Source organism: Thermobia domestica, chromosome 4 (genome assembly GCF_964235325.1).
Source record: "Thermobia domestica chromosome 4, izTheDome1.hap1.1, whole genome shotgun sequence".
NCBI classification, from domain to species: Eukaryota; Metazoa; Arthropoda; class Insecta; order Zygentoma; family Lepismatidae; genus Thermobia; species Thermobia domestica.
This window is the reverse complement of record NC_137457.1, coordinates 213,134,983-213,152,370: the sequence shown is the minus strand read 5'-3', so window position 1 is coordinate 213,152,370 and position 17,388 is coordinate 213,134,983. Positions and strand designations below refer to the sequence as shown.

General features: G+C 36.9%; 1 protein-coding gene across 1 annotated transcript in view; it reads right to left on the bottom strand.

Annotated features, from left to right (window-relative positions):
* The window catches only part of LOC145683439 (uncharacterized), a 122,920-nt gene extending 117,003 nt beyond the window's left edge, over positions 1-5,917 (bottom strand). Inside the window, exon 1 of the mRNA XM_081754772.1 lies at positions 5,848-5,917. The gene's annotated coding sequence lies outside the window, so the exon portion shown is untranslated. The remainder of the gene's footprint in view (positions 1-5,847) is intronic.
* Positions 5,918-17,388: the final 11,471 nt, after the last annotated feature.

The window sequence follows — 17,388 nt, the reverse complement described above, 5'->3', positions numbered from 1 at the left end:
AGAAAGTGGGAGGAAACGGGAGAAACCCGAGAAAACCCACGAGCACGGTGTTTGTCCACCACAAAGTCCATACGGCGCGAGCTGGGATCGAACCAGGGACCCCAAGCACCGGAGGTGAACGCTCTACCACTGAGCCCCCACGCCCCCACACGCTAATAGAGGAGTTCGACGACGAGTCATGATCAACGTTGTCTATTGCTGCACATGTGAAGACATTATTAGCAACAGTTGGGGGACAGACAAAACGATGTTTTTCAAAATGCTCACACATTGAGCTGATCGTACCATTTAGAACGGATTTTACCCTGCTGTATGAAACACTCAACCCCAAGCGAAAGGGTTTATCAATGACATCAGTGCTGCCAGTTTGACTATGAAGCATGAGGCCAAGATAGAGAGGTAAAGGTGTTTCTTTTTCCAGAGGGTGACGAATTGACTTTGTGGATCCCTTTCTTGTTCTTTTTATGCAATTGAATCGCACTAGTTGCGCAATAGATTCTGTAGTACTTGACACTTTGATCTGATCTTCCATGTCCGTTCCACCATCATCGAGCTCTTCACCTATAGTTGCACCCTCTAAAAGCATCCTAAAAAATATCATTAACGTTGGAGAGACACAATTTTCAGGTGTAAACTCTCCACTGAATGATCCATCAAATTTAGGATAGTCTTGAAACATTTCATCGCGAAGAATTTTTGTTGCTCGGGGGCAGATGTTCAATTATGTTGAGATCTGGGGATTGGGCGGGCCAGGGGAGGTGTTGAACTTCATCCCGATGTTCCTCAAACCACGCTGCCACAACGCCAGCTGTGTGAATGGGTGCATTATCATCCTGGAAGATGGCGTCATTGTCCGGGAACAATATCCGGACCATAGGATGCAAGTGGTCTCCTAAAATTGCGACATAATAGTTGGCAGTGATTCGTCTGCTAAGTGTGACCACAGGACCCAATGAAAACCACGGTATGGCGGCCCATAGCATCACCGAGCCGCCGCCATGTTTCACAGTTGGGCGGAGACACTGCAGATCATAAGCTTCTTTGGGCTTTCTCCACACATAAACACGGCCCGTGGTTGGGAATAGGGTGAAGGATGACTCATCCGACCATATCACACGTTTCCAGTCCTCAACGAACCAAGTTGCATGGTCGCGGCACTATTTGCGACGTGCGAAAGCGTTATTGTCCCTGATGAGCGGTTTGGCCCGTCCAACACGACCCCGTAAGTTCATGTCATGTAATTCGCGGCGGACTGTGATTGCCGAAACAGGGTGGGGGAGTTCCTCCGTCACTTGCTCCGCAGTGGCACGACGGTTCTGCGTGACAATGCGCTTTAATACTCGGCGTGACCTGTCACTCATGACTTTCTTCCGCCCACTGTTCCGCTTCCCAGATGTGGTTTTCCCGTGTGTTGTGTAGGCCGTCATCACCTTCGACACTGTCCCACGCGACACACCTAATACAGTAGCCACTGCCGTCACACTCACTCCACATAACCGCGCACCAACAATTTGCCCTCTTTGAAAATCTGAGAGGTCTCCCATTTTACACTACCTCCGTCTGCTGCAGCCACTGGACACTGCTGTTCCACTGCGCCTGACGTAGTATGGAGACCGACTTAACACACCACCACCAGCGGTCCGGCGCTGCAGGCACCACACCACTGCCAAGCCATACATCTGACGTGTTGCCAACTACAGGTGTTTCCATTTTTCTGATCACCATCTGTATATTATTTCTGGAAACCCAAAATATCAAGGGAAAAAATAAATAAAGAGAAATAAGTGAAGTGAGTTCATGTGAAAACCAAAACCATCTGCTGAACGCAAATTCTGCAAGTCTGAAATAGTACTTAATGGTTGAGGCTGTCTTTTCCTTATGAGTGTGTGTGATCCCTCCCCAAAACAAAGATAAAGTGCACACATACAGGTGAATAACCTAACATTATACTTAGTGAGTAGTGAAATATTTAAAGCTTACTTTTGTTTTTTGCATATTTACAAAAAAAAAATCAAAATTGTAACAAAAGTTGTTAATATTGTGAAGTGATTCCTCAATATTAAAAATAAATCATGATAACATCAGGGCAGGGCTGATATATACACTCCCACAGCAGAACGACTTTCTGATCGATTAGTTTGTATATTCGCACCAAATAATTCTTTATACAACTTCGGAAACACTGCAAGAAATATAACAGGTACTACTGGATACGTTGTAAACGAACAAATGTAGTTACTTTAACCCATTTGGTGCCATAATTTTTCTAATACATATTTTTGATTGAATACTACATATTTTCTCTTACATAGGACACATATACAAAAGAAAAATAGGATTTGATTGTATGTACCGGGGTACGCCCGGTATAGCCTGTCCTATATATAGGATATTGGCCTTTTGGGTTGACAATTCTAAAAAAAGAACACAGTTATATCTAATTTTTACTAAGTTTTATTAAACAACGTTTGCAAGATTACATACACGTACAATGTGTCTTAGCACATTTACATAGCACTGTTACACTAACGATGGTAATTATCAAAGCACAGGACAGCACCCAAGCTAACCTGGCATTCCTGACATGATGTTATCGGCTTTTTTGGACATCCTTGAAATCTTTGCTTTCCTTTCTTATTTCGTACTAGGGGATGTTTGCTAGCTTTCCGTGCTTCTGAACAATTTCTGTACAGTCCCTGTAGCCCCGGATGAAGTCTTGTCGATGCAGACTGTGAGAGCAATGCCATTGTAACACTTGTGTGAAATGCTAGAAGATCCAAATTACCTAAGTACAAGATCTTATAAAGGCTTCTATCCAGCAACTAAAGCAGTTTCAACAACATTCGTAAATAAGTTCCAATACCACTTCTTGCCCTTGATCTTGATTGGGTATAAGCTCATCAATTTGTCAAATAAATCTACGCCATACTTGAATTTGTTATATGAAGCAATACATGAAGGAACTTTGATGTTTTCTTTACGCCCTGTGTTACTCCGTTTTACTGTTTCAACACAATCAACGGATTCTCAATTCGTTACAACAGTCACAGCCTTGTTATCATTCCATTTAACCATACTGACTTCTGAGTTACGATCAAACCTTGTGTCCACAAATTCTCTTTCCTTTTTTGTTAGTTCTTTTGACGACATCAAAGGACATTTTCCGGTTTTACTTTCCCTGTATGTTCCAGTCTTGAAAATATTTCTTTGTCTCAGATTGGAAGCAAGATTGTATGACGAAAAGAAGTTGTCCATATATACCGAATGGCATTCTGGGTTTTCAACAACGGACAGCAAAGATTCCACAACATAATCGGATAATCTGGTATCCCCTTGAGATCCAGGTTGGTAGGGAATTATATGCAATGTGTAACCATTGTGTGCGACTAACATCCATAATTTGTACCCAAATTTCACATTTTTACCCTTCATAACGTTTTCAAACTATTTCTACAATAATATCGTACCGTTCTCTCATCTATTGTTAGTTCATGGACAAGTACCACAAAGTGTTGAATAGCATCATTTATTAGATTATACAAGGGTCTGACTTTGAAGTAACGGTCAGATTTGTCTATAACGTCATTATTGTTGAAGTGAATGAACTTTTTTTTCTGAATGTGTTGCGTAACATAGTTTACACAATTACTGGAAAATTGCAGTCAGCTGATGTATCCCAATACATCGACTGACGTGGAACAAAACGTAACCACTATACAACAAAATTCCCAAAAAATTGCCTGATGCCATTTTCAAATAGTCTGTATTATGTTGAGCAGCATATCGGTTTGTCTCAGTAACGATGTGTGCAATAATCTTTTCAATGAAAATTTCGAATATCTGAATTGGCGTTTGGTTTGTTAATTCTGTTTTCAAATTTTCCGTAAATAAATGGCAAATCCGTTTCAAAGTTATGTGTACATAGAGTTTCGTTTCTATATTACCCGGAAATTGAAATTCCTTGAAACCAGTAGGCTAAATGGCCGATGTCCTATATATAGGATACTAAAGAAACAAGGTATTTTTATCACATTATTTTATTTTCAGAGTTTAAACAACTAATGTATCAAAAAGAATTGTATTTTAAGAATATAAAACAGATGCTTACCTTCGATTTCTCGGCCTTTTCTATTTTCTGTTTCGAAGACAAGAGAAACGTTCATCAACAATCAAATTCCAGATATTTAACGATTCCGGATTTAGCTCCAAAATGTGCCAATCTCCCACACACGACGTATAAAGAAAGAATGTACTTGTTTGAGCATGCACAGAGCCGAACAATATCCGGTTGATTAATCAGTGTTGCAAACCGACGTATTTTGTCACTGTCCTATATATAGGACATTGGCGCCAATGGGTTAAACAATTGGCAGAAGTACCTCATAACTGAGTATTATCAGCTTATAATTAAGTGAATTTATTCGTTTTCCTTGTGCACATATAAAGAATTTTTTCATCGTTATGACATTACCAGAAATATTAATTTCTATAACTCGAAAAATGTAATGGATCTACTAAAGACTACCGAAACTGCGTTGTCGTAAACGAGACATGTATCTGTAACAGTTGTATAAAATGTGAATACACAGAAGAGGAGTGGTTCTTCATTTTAACGAACTTTATTGTACTTTAATTAAGTGGGAAACCTGACTCTGGTTGTTTCTTCAACATACGGAAAAAGAACAAGATATTTTTAAAACTTCATCCACATACCAGAAAATAGAAGGTGTCTTCAGTGTTCGTAAATGGTGATAAGGAGTCATCAAGTTAGAAAACTTAAGAGGCAAAAAAAAAAAAAATTAATTTAAAGAACATTAAATTAACTTCTAAAATACCGTATGCTTTATGAGGTTTCCATATTAGAATAAGATGACTGTTGGATTGCTACATTCTCGAATCCTGATCTTTCCCTTTACACGCAGAATACCATGCACATAAAAGGAAACCATGCGATTCACCCACCACCGAAACAAGAAAAGAAGAAAAACGTAAAATGAAGTTAGTTAATCAATCCGGCTACATTACATAGACAATTCTTTTCCTTAAATTACATTAATTAAATTTAGAAACTACTTTTCCTACTTTCTTTTTATTAAAATCCTTAACCTTTCGACAAGTTTGAAATTACACCAACTGATCTACGCATTTTAGGTTTTTGATGCTTTCTCACTAATCTGCCATTCTATCGATTATTGGAAGGTTATGATTCTTAATTTGACTAAGGGTACATTGCGATATCTACACATGCTTATTTATTTAGTTTAGAAACAGATATTGTATTAAAATTTTCATACAGTATACTATTTGATTAGCACTGCTGACCTCCGATTGGTTTGTTCCTTTCTATTCCATGATTTTTAATTATTTAATATTGTTCTAATATATACAGCACAACCAATTCGAATATATGCAATACGAACAGTGAGTTGGAAACTAAACAGTGCAAGGTCCTGCAGGAATTAACATGAAAGTCATTTAATTCCTTCAGACTGATCTTTTTGATGCTCTGAAACATTCATGAGCGGTCAATGACTGCATTCAGTTGAACAAATTCAGTCTTGCGCTGCTGTGATTACACACTCAGGAAATACACTTATAATTACGTTATGCTAAAACTAGTGTCATGCTGAAATAATTGTCTCAATGTCTCGGTTTTCACGTTGATAAACATACAAGAGTGCAACTCCATTATGTATGGACGAGAATATTTAAGTATGTATAATACTTTGACAAGAAACATAATAATGTATTTTGCGTTATGACAAAACTGCTTTACAAAATAAAAAATAAAAACAAAAATAAATATGTAATTTTTGCTCCTAAGATATATGGAAATAATCAACTTACTTCACTTTCACTCAAATTATTTTCTTCCGCTATCCTGTTATCACGTTTGAGACAGGTCAGCGTTTTCCAAAATAGGTCCTAAAGAGAAAATAGTAAATATTATCACTAATTTAATTATACCACACCATTCAAATTATAATATACTACAAAATATTTTTTTTTAAATGTAATCTGCCTTAGATTTGAACTAGCTTATATTACGTTTAAATTTTTTCAATCAAAATTATATTAGTACCATATAGTAGTTGACAATAAAATGACGTCCTTCGATAAAGTATATACGCAATTCTTTATAATGCTTTAAAGAATGTTTGGAACACGTCTGAAGATACAAGGGGGAAGATTAAATTAAGTAAAATTCCGTAAAACGTAACTACCAAAATTATGTAGTAATCGAACAACTACGATGGTCGTTCAAGGCCAACTGAGATCTATCCTCCAGAAGGAATGGAAAGTCCGATACGCAAGAAACTACGTTAACTTGTCAAAGTATTCCTCGTGTGCATAAAGGAACGCAACCTACGTTGTAGCAGTTCCACGGTTCCTCTGATGCACAGAAAGTTGCTCACAATAAAAATAGTCGGCCTTCATCGGTCCACCAGAACGACGCATCTACCCATTGTTATGCCCCGATGCAGTGCTGCGTACATTGGAGGCCTATGTTTGATAACATTATCATTCAAATACGATCCGTGTAACGATATAGGTTAAGTGAAGGGTACATCAGTGAACTTTCTTCCGCCCATTATAACCACTCAACAACAGAGTAACAATGGAAAGAAGAGGGTCTAACCATCAGCAAAGGTGGTACGGTTCTCATCATTCGACCATATGTTTAACAGGTCCTTGTGGTACATGGTCGGTCGGAAATTATGCGAACACGGGCCCAGCCCACTCGAATTCGCAATATAGTGCATGCCATGTGGAAAGTAGCGACACAGGACAATCCCTCGACTCACAAAGTTTGGCCATACGACATGATCTCTCATGGTATCTCAGTTTCCAACATCACCCGGAATAACGTCGCATTAGAAAGCGCGCGGAAACCACCTAATAGAACGCCACATTCAGAAGAGGTTCACAAACGCCAGAAAACATGGCTTGCAAGAGTCTAGTGGAAATGAGTGTGGCGTTAGATGAGAGGGGAAGAGGAAGATGAGAGGGGAAGAGGGGAAGAGGGGGAGACCTACATAACAAAAACAGAATTAGATAAACTTTCTACCGTCAAACAGACCACAAAATTGTTCTGACTTCCAACACAAAAGTTAATGTAATTTGCTTCAGGATAACGTCTTGAACCCTCTATATGACGCACACATCCCCCACCTGTAGGGTGACGAGATCGTATCTCCAGCCATATTGCTTGATCATCCCATACATTGTAGCAAGGAAACCAGAAGTGATCTCATTTTCACCCATCCCTATGAAATCCCCGAACATCTCATCAATGGAAAATTGTGGATTTCAACTTCTCAAAGAGGCACTTTCTTGGCTTAGTCCCCGTACGTTGCAAAATCTTGGGAATGCTGCCAAAACGGTATAACGAGACATACCCTTTCCCATACTACCAATAAGTTTGCCACGGTGAAATTTACGCTACCGAGCAGCCGTTCGTGTCTGTGTCCGTTACATTGAACATAATCAGTGACGAAGAAAGGGGATTTACTAGCCAGGTAAGTGGTTCAAAGTCAACTTCTCTCTTTTTTCTAATCATTACCATCCATCTAATCATCGTTGTCTTCGTCAGCTCCGGTACAATCGTGAGACATGGAACTAAATTTAAAAATAATAAGAAAAATGTCACACAAGGCAATCCGTGAATTCTATCCATGTTCGTGGGACACACTTTGCACCACTGACACTCACTTATACACCGTATTTCGATTTCAAGAAAGAACGAGACAGAGAATTTTGTAGAGTAACGAAAAGGTAGGCAAGTCTACCGGTATATAATCTAGAACAGGAAGAAAATCCCCTATGACACTTAGGATTCAAATTCTTGATCCAGATGCCCTGACTGAAGTTTCCTTACTAGGATAGGATCTCACCCTCAGGAGCCAGAGAAAAAAGACAACTTTATTATTTCTTTCCTTTTTTTTAAGAACTGAAATGTTCGAAATGGCATTTTTCTTTTTTTCTTTTCTAAACTTCTCATTTCAAAGTTGATAACTTGCTTTCTTACAATAGATTTTATGATTAAAAAGCTTTTGTAACATACGATAATTGTGCCACACGTCAGATATCCAAGATAATTGTACAGATATCCAAGAGTAACTTAGGAGTTTCACTATCCGATTGCCGTTAGTGTTGAAAAGATGGAGGTATATCTTGAGTAATTTTCTTTTTTAAGTGAAGTGTTTTCAATTCTAATTAGCAGGTATATGGTGAAAGCCATTTTATTATTTGTTTGTACTAATACGCAAATATGAACCAAATTCCTCAAAAGTAAATCCCCACGTTGAGCGGGTTTGCATATCCAGGCTCCTAACTATGAAAACATTTAGGATCACTCCAACCCCAATCATTTCACAGATTCAACCTGTTTTATATAAGTTATTAGGACGTAAAATTGAATATAATTTATACGAAAAAGACTTTTATGCATTGCAAGACCTGTAACTGCCAAATATTCACCACAAACTTATAGTCGTATCAACATAAACAAAAAGAAGTGTGAAGCAGGAAACTACTTTACCCAAAAGTCAAAAGAGACGCACTGAAGACATACGAACTGGTCGAGCGGTTTGGGTCACTAGTCTATCAACTAGAAGTTTATGTGTTCAGACCCTGAAGGGAGTATTCGTTTTTTTTTTTTTTTTAAAGTGTGTTCCTATTTTCATCAGAGGACTGAGAACATTTCTTTAAATAAATCTTTGGCAACCACTTTTCTCTTAAATTCCATTAGAAGGGAACATTATATGAATTGCAGATCTAAAATCCACAGCTGAGAACAAAATATTATGTTCAATATTTCATTATTATCCTTTGATTTGTAATGAAAAACTAATTATAAGAATTGACGCCTTCAGAAGATTTTCCCCCGGTAATGTTCAATATATGAATGAGAGAAAACTGATAAAACATTATTAGTCCACTTTGAGCATGATCGAAGATAACTTGTGGCCACGAAGGGGGAAATTTATGTCGACAGAGTATCAAATTCTCCCACAGGTCACAGTGCCCTGAAATCATCAGTTTGAAAGGTTTCCTTAACAAATAGAATATTACATTTAATTCTAGTTCTACGTTTTGAAATGGAAAAATCAAAATTTTAAAGTGAATTATAATACGATAAGCATAAAGATTTATAGAACTAATGAAGTAAATATTCTTGTGTAAGTTATCGATTTCTAATCAGATTAAAACTCGAATATTCGTTTGCATCGCACTTTAAGTAAATCCTCTCTATATATAATTCTTACTGGAAAGTATGTTTAACTCCAATTACTTGATCAATATTTTTAATAATATATTTTTATTGTAATACTTTTACTATTCAATGTTGTATACACTTCATTTCCCAAAGCAAAACCTCGCAAATGTATAGTGGACTAGTGAATATTATCAAATAAATTATCATTTTGTTTATGTAAATACTGCATCGCCTCATTTGAAACTTCGTACTTTAAATAACAATAATAATAATAATAATAATAATAATAATAATAATAATAATAATAATAATAATAATAATAATAATAATAATAATAAAAATTATAGCCATATCTTTATCAGAATTTCAGGCTTAGTCAATAAATGAATTCAACGTGGTCTCTATTCGAAGCTCTATTTAATCGAATCCGATAGAAATACAAAGAGAAACTTCGAGAACAAGTAAAAGAGAAATGTTACTTTGGTGGGGTTGGACGTAACTTTTAGGAGTTCTTTACAATTTACAAACAAATGCCTTAGACAGTTTTTTTCTTTTCTTTAAGTTAACTTATTCACCGAACGTATCTGAGTAACTTGTCTCTATTTTCTACTCGGTTATATACGTTTTATAATCATTTCCGTTAATCTTGAACGATAGGAACACGAATACAAAAACAATTAAAATTCCAAACTCCCCCACCGGGAATCGAACCCGGGACCCCATACACCTTAAGCACACGTGCTAGCCACTAGACCAGCGGGGAAAGCAAACGAAATGCATTTTGTGGTATCTGAAGTTTACACCTATTTCATCCTGCTGTAATAATGTTTACCGTATTCGTTACTTTGAGGAATGATATATGTTATTCATATAGGTTCTATTACATATTCGTCCGTAAATATTATATAAATTACCAGAATTAGTCATGATCTTCCATGGAAATTCACTGGTGCATGCGCAGTAGAAACAGAAGAATGCAGTTTACTGATATTAGTCAGAATGCAAATTTCTAACAGGCTATCAGAATTCCTTAATGGAAAGTAGTGGTTCCCAACCTGGGGACGCGCAGCTTCCTCCTGAGTAAGCATGAAGTGGGAGTAAGGGGGCTAAAGCTACTGGCAGAAATGAATTGTGAAATAAATTATTATTATTATTATTATTATTATTATTATTATTATTATTATTATTATTATTATTATTATTATTTTATTATTATTATTATTTGTCATACCGCTAAATCAATTTCTTCACTGTTTTTTCGTCACAGCCCAAAACCCAAGCGATCTGAATGAGAGTTTGTTCCACTTTTACTCGACTATAATTTCTCCTCGCAGACTAACAGATAGTTCTCTACAGCCTTTAGAGCTAGGCATTTTGACAACTTGTAGAAATTTGCATTGTGATTTGTATTAGCAATGACAGTAAAGTGGATCTTTCTGTTTCTACTGTGCATCATCAGCATCATTATATCAGAAGTATTCCGCCATTACCAGCGGGTCACTTACCGCAGCTGAGAAGCTGCCATGTTCCACAATCTTCTGTTAAACTCTCCGTGTTCACACACGATTTTCTGTTTTGATATCGCCAATAGCCTAATTATGTTTCTATATAGTCTAATTCGTCCCCTCCATCTCTTTCCTGCCACCATGCCCTCTAGCACATCCCTCATGATACAGTTCCATCTTAACCAATATTCCAACCAGTTTCTCTTCCTCTTCTTAATAATATTTTTCTCCTTCCATTTCCAACGCTCTCATTCGTTTTGCTCTCGGCCCAGCTATTTCTCTCCATTCTTCTCCACGCACATATTTCGAAAGCCTCCAATTGTTTATCATGATTTCTGCCTATTGTCAATGTTTCTGTCCTATAAATACAGTAAAATACAGTATACGAAGCATTTTATGAGTCTTTTTTTTTCAACTCTAAGGCCCCACAAAATAGTATTTTCTTCATCCTAAAGGCTTCCTTCGCCATTTCTATCCTTGCTTTTATTTCACGTTCGCATGTCATATCACTAATAATACTACTCAGACATAAAAAAATAGTCACCTGCTATTTTTTTTCCGCTTTTTTTTGACACCGATCGCTTCGTTTCAATCACCATGGATTTTGTCTTTATAACATTTATTTTCATCCCATATTCTTCAGAAGCCTTTCTCAAGTTTTCTACATTTTATTAATTTTCTTTTTAGATTCTGCAACAACAATCATATCAACTCCAAACCGTATACACCTCATCATTCTATCTCCTACCGAAATTCCATCTTCATTATGAAAACTCATTTTTGCTATCTCTTCTACATAGCTATTAAATAATGTCGGCGAAATTTATAATATATGTTAAACTCACCTTTCAATTACACTGTCTGTCTACTGTGCATGCGCCAGTGAATTTCCATGGAAGACCATGAATAATTCTGATAATTTATATAATATTTACGGACGAATATGTAATAGAACCTATATGAATAACATATATCATTCCTCAAAGTAACGAATACGGTAAACATTATTATAGCAGGATGAAATAGGTGTAAACTTCAGATACTACAAAATGCATTTCATTTGTTTTCCCCGCTGGTCTAGAGGCTAGCACGTGTGCGTAAGGTGTATGGGGTCACGGGTTCGATTCCCGGTGGGGAAGTTTGGAATTTTAATTCTCTTACATGTTTTTGTATTCGTGTTCCTGTCGTTCAAGATTAACGGAAATGATTCTAATACGTATATAACCGAAGAGAGACAAGTTACTCAGATACGTTCGGTGAATCAGTGAACTTAAAGAAAAGAAACAAAGTGCCTAAGGCATTTGTCTGTAAATTGAAAGGAACTCTTAGAGGTTAGTTCCAGTCCCACCAAGGTAACATTTTTCTTTTACCTGTTCTCGAAGTTTCTCTTTGTATTTCTATCGGATTCGATTAAATAGAACTTCGAATAGAGACCACGTTGAATTCATTTATTGACTAAGCCTGAAATTCTAATAAAAGTATGGCTATGATTCTAATATTATTATTATTATTATTATTATTATTATTATTATTTAAAGTACGAAGTTTCAAATGAGGCGATGGAGTATTTACGTAAACAAAATGATAATTTATTTGATAATATTCACTAGTCCACTATACATTTGCGAGGTTTTGCTTTGGGAAATGTAGTGTATACAACATTGAACAGTAAAAGTATTACAATAAAAATATATTATAAAAAATATTAAGTAATTGGAGTTAAACATACTTTCCAGTAAGAATTATACAGGGTGCGGCACGTAAAACCGGCCCGTACAGTGAACACATAAAATGAAATGTAATGTATTGAATATGATTAACTACAACACATAAATGAAATGTAATGTATTGAATATGACTACTCACCTTCACAGCAGGTGCTGAAAGTGTCCTCCGCCCACTTCAACACACATGTGAGCACGATTGAGGAGATTCATATATACCCTTGTCAGTTCTTGTGTTGTAATGCTATTGGTGACATCCTGGATCCTGGTGTTGAGTTCTTCAATTGTGTGTGGATTTGTTTCGTATACTCTTCCCTTTAACAGTCCCCTTAAGTAAAAGTCACACGTGGACAGTCTGGTGACCGAGGAGGCCACAAGCCTTTGCTGATTGTCCTCTCTGGTGTAAACATCTCATGCACAAGGGACAATGATGCAGCTGATGTGTGGCATGTTGCACCGTCCTGCTGAAAGTAACATAACTGACGCTCCTCTTCGGTCAAGTGTGTATAAAACTCATCCAGGATTCCCATATACACGTCACTGTTGTCTCAAAGAATATGGGCTCAATAACGCGTGTGGCGGAAATGGCACACCAAACACCAATCTTCTCATCATGCAAGGGTACCTGGTGGATTGCGTGTGGATTTTCTGTCGACCAATACCGGTTGTTTTGGGAATTTACGTACCCAGATAGGTGGAACCACGCCTCGTCACTAATGATGAGCATTAGTGGATCCAAGAAACCACTGGCAACATTGCTCAACAGCCATGAACAGAAATGCACCCTCTTCTGCAGGTCAGGCTCCTTCAGTTCTTGCACAACACTTATCCGGTACGGTTTTAACTTCAGTCCCCTTAAAACACGTCTGCAACTTCTCTCACTCGCATGAACCTGTTGACTCAATCTCCTGGTTGACTTTCGAGGACTTCTTGTCATTATCTCCTCCACCTGCATCTTTAATTCAGGTGTGCAGACAGATGGTCGTCTGTTGCTGGGAGCATTTTGAACCGATCCTGTACGCTGCCATTTTTCAATCAATTCCTGAATGGTGCTTTTTGCTGGCACAGAACGTCCTGGAAATTTCTCCCGAAACAAATTCTTTGTTTTCACAAAAGATCCAGTGAGAATGGACCCTTCAACAATGGCAACATGCTCGGGTATCGAATACGGCATTATCACACACTGACACTCACCCGGCTTAACACAACGAGGCCTTTTTCTCAACTGGTTTCGACAAGTTTTACTGGATGCGGCTGCACGTGACTGCTGCAGGTCACGTAAGTCGACCCGACCTCGACAAGCCATCTCTTGGTAGGAAGGTAGATTATTTAAGTGTTGCCAAAAACACAGTATACCAGAATATTACGACGGGCCGGTTTTACGTGCCGCACCCTGTATATAGAGAGGATTTACTTTAAAGTGCGATGCAAACGAATATTCGAGTTTTAATCTGATTAGAAATCGATAACTTACACAAGAATATTTACTTCATTAGTTCTATAAATCTTTGTACTTATCGTATTATAATTCACTTTAAAATTATGATTTTTCCATTTCAAAACGTAGAACGAGAAATAAATGTAATATTCTATTTGTTAAGAAAACCTTTCAAACTGATGATTTCAGGGCACTGTGACCTGTGGAAGAATTTGATACTCTGTCGACATAAATTTCCCCCTTCGTGGCCATAAGTTATCTTCGGTCATGCTCAAAGTGGACTAATAATGTTTTATCAGTTTTCTCTCATTCATATATTGACCATTACCGGGGGAGAATCTTCTGAAATCGTCAATTCTTATAATTAGTTTTTCATTACAAATCAAAGGATAATAATGAAATATTGAACATAATATTTTGTTCTCAGCTGTGGATTTTAGATTTGCAATTCATATAATGTTCCCTTCTAATGGAATTTGAGAGAAAAGTAGTTGCCAAAGATTTATTTAAAGAAATGTTCTCAGTCCTCTGATGAAAATAGGAACACACTTTAAAAAAAAAAAAAAACGAATACTCCCTTCAGGGTCTGAACACATAAACTTCTAGTTGATAGACTAGTGACCCAAACCGCTCGACCAGTTCGTATGTCTTCAGTGCGTCTCTTTTCACTTTTGGGTAAAGTAGTTTCCTGCTCCATACTTCTTTTTGTTTATGTTGATAAGACTATAAGTTTGTGGTGAATATTTGGCAGTTACAGGTCTTGCAATGCATAAAAGTCTTTCGTATAAATCATATTCAATTTTACGTCCTAATAACTTATATAAAACAGGTTGAATCTGTGAAATGATTGGGGTTGGAGTGATCGTAAATGTTTTCATAGTTTCATTTACTTTTGAGAAATTTGGTACTATAAAAATAAAGAGAACGTAGTCGCATTGGGTTTCATTCCAGACTAACTGAAATGCCCGTTCTTTGCACGGGAAGAATTGGGTTCATAGAAAATACTTTTGTTCTCCTTCTTAGAATACGTATATCAATTAACGTGTAATCGTATGGACTCCATAAGGTATTCTTTATTGGCAGAGGCGGATCCAGGGGGTCGATCGGGTCGATCGCCCCCCAGAAGAAGAAACGTTTTTATTTTATATATATATATAAATAAAACCCATCCGAAAATTTGGAGCCCTTAAAGTAGTATGACAACCCACCGCCCCCCCCAGAGGTCGGTCCTGGATCCGCCCCTGTTTTTTGGTATAAATTTTGAACTCCCTTCTCCGTCAGAATATGTTCTTTAAGCAAAGTGCATGACAAAATCACAGTTTGGGGTAGGTACTATCAATCTTCAAAAACTTATTTCAAACAGTTCAACAATATCCCCTTGGCGTAATCATACACAATAAGCAATGTCGAATTAAATGTGAAGGGGAAAAATATGGAAAATGCCCTACTTCTGTCTTTAAAACAGAAGTTTACGAGGATAGACGGGTCTCCTTATTTTTAATGACAAATTTATACATCGAGTTCGTAACTTGATGGGTTCATGAGATGCTGGAATTTTGAACCCCATCTACTTTGATTAGGATGCGATAGAAATCAGTGTTGAAACCGGAGGAATTGATAACTGTAACCGCTTCTTTCTTTAGTAGTGTGCTGGGTTGTGATGATATGCTCTCTTGAGATTATGAGTCTACTATTGAAAAAAAAAATGTTACTACCTGTTACCTGTTCCTTTTATGATAAAGTGTTGCATCCTGAAATTTTAATTTGTAGCACTTTCGGTTTGAATAGAGCAGCGTTTCCCAACCTTTTTCAACTTGTGGCACACTATGGGTGTTACTTGGATTCTCGCGGCACACTTATAGATGATATTATTTGCAAATATAAAACACAGTGGTATTTTTTCCGTGATTATTGATCTCCTTCTCACAGAGAAGAAATCTCTTTCACTGGTTTTTCAATGTGGTAAATCATTATGCTTATTTTTCATTCTGATTTAAAAATAGAAAACAATTGCAATGAAATATTGAACTCAGATTTTTAAAAATGCGCTTTCTTTTAAAAACTGGATCCAGCCTTTTACTAAGAAGGAAGATCACTAAATAACGAACGAACAAATTAATGTCTTTTACTTTTAAAACACAAATGTAGGTAATTTGTCGAAAGGATTGAATGATATTTTAAATTTTCAAGTTACAAAATAGTCTGCAACAATAAAAAAAGCAATAATGGTCATAACAATGATAAATACTTTTTTTAACATTAGAAATGTAGAACAGTAACCCGGTATGAAACTTACAATTGTAGATTCGTAGTAGAGGTTCATAGTAATGTGAAGTACAAATATACATTTTCCCCTACGTTTTGCAATTTGATTGCTATAAAATTAATGATTTTGTTTCGATTCCTCGCGGCACACCAGCGGCCCATTCACGGCACACCAGTGTGCCGCGGCACATTGGTTGGGAAACGCTGGAATAGAGGGTTAATAGAGGAGATGGAGCCTGTTCTCGGGATAATGAACCAATTACAAAATACCGCATCTCGATATCTCTTATTGTTTTTGCCTTATGGAAATCAGTATTGAAACCAGAAGTAACAATACATTTGAACTACTTCCGGTTTTGGTAGTGTTGAGGATAATCATTGTATATTGCCTTAACATGCTCAATCATTTGCACAAAACCGCTTCTCGCTATCAGTTACAGTTTTTGTTCTATGGCAATAAACGATAAAACTGGAAATGGCTAATATGAACCACTTTCGGTTTGAATTGAGGGTTAACGGAGGAGATGGAATCTATTGTTGAAACACTGAATCGACTGGAAAAAAATCACTTCACGGTATCTTCTACCGCTTTTGCTCTGATACCTGTCAACAGACGGACGGATAGTCAAAGTTATTCTATAAGACTTTCGACGCGTGCATAGCATAGTTTAGATATCTTTAAAAAATAAAAATAAAAAATAAAAATATAAAAACACGGGCACTTAACCAAATCGGAAATCGTCTAAAAATTTTCACTTCAAATATTTTTAAAATTTCATTCTTAGCAAAACGAAATTCCCTGACTTTTTTTTTCGGTTTTCCAGGTTAGTCGCCACCATGCTGCATTGAACTGAAAGTCAATGAATCTGTTCAGTATTTTCTGAAGCACTGTACGGATCCAAAATATAACTGCAAATAAATTTTTACTCCATGTGTTAAGGTGAAGAATCATCGTAACTTTGATAAACGAAATCTGTTCTCAAACTGCACACACAATGTTAGTCAGAAGAAAACATACATGAGTTAATCATACATTTAAGCTTACAGTTATATACGAAATAGGCAGAAATAAAATAAAATGTGCAAACACAACTGTATCGACATTTGATTTTTCTTTCTTCATCATGCTGAAACCACTAGCGGATCCAGAAGGATCGTTTGGGAGGGGTGGTTCGCTTCCTAGAAGATGAGCGTATCCTCAAGGTGACTAGAATTTTAAATTGCAAGAATGGGACG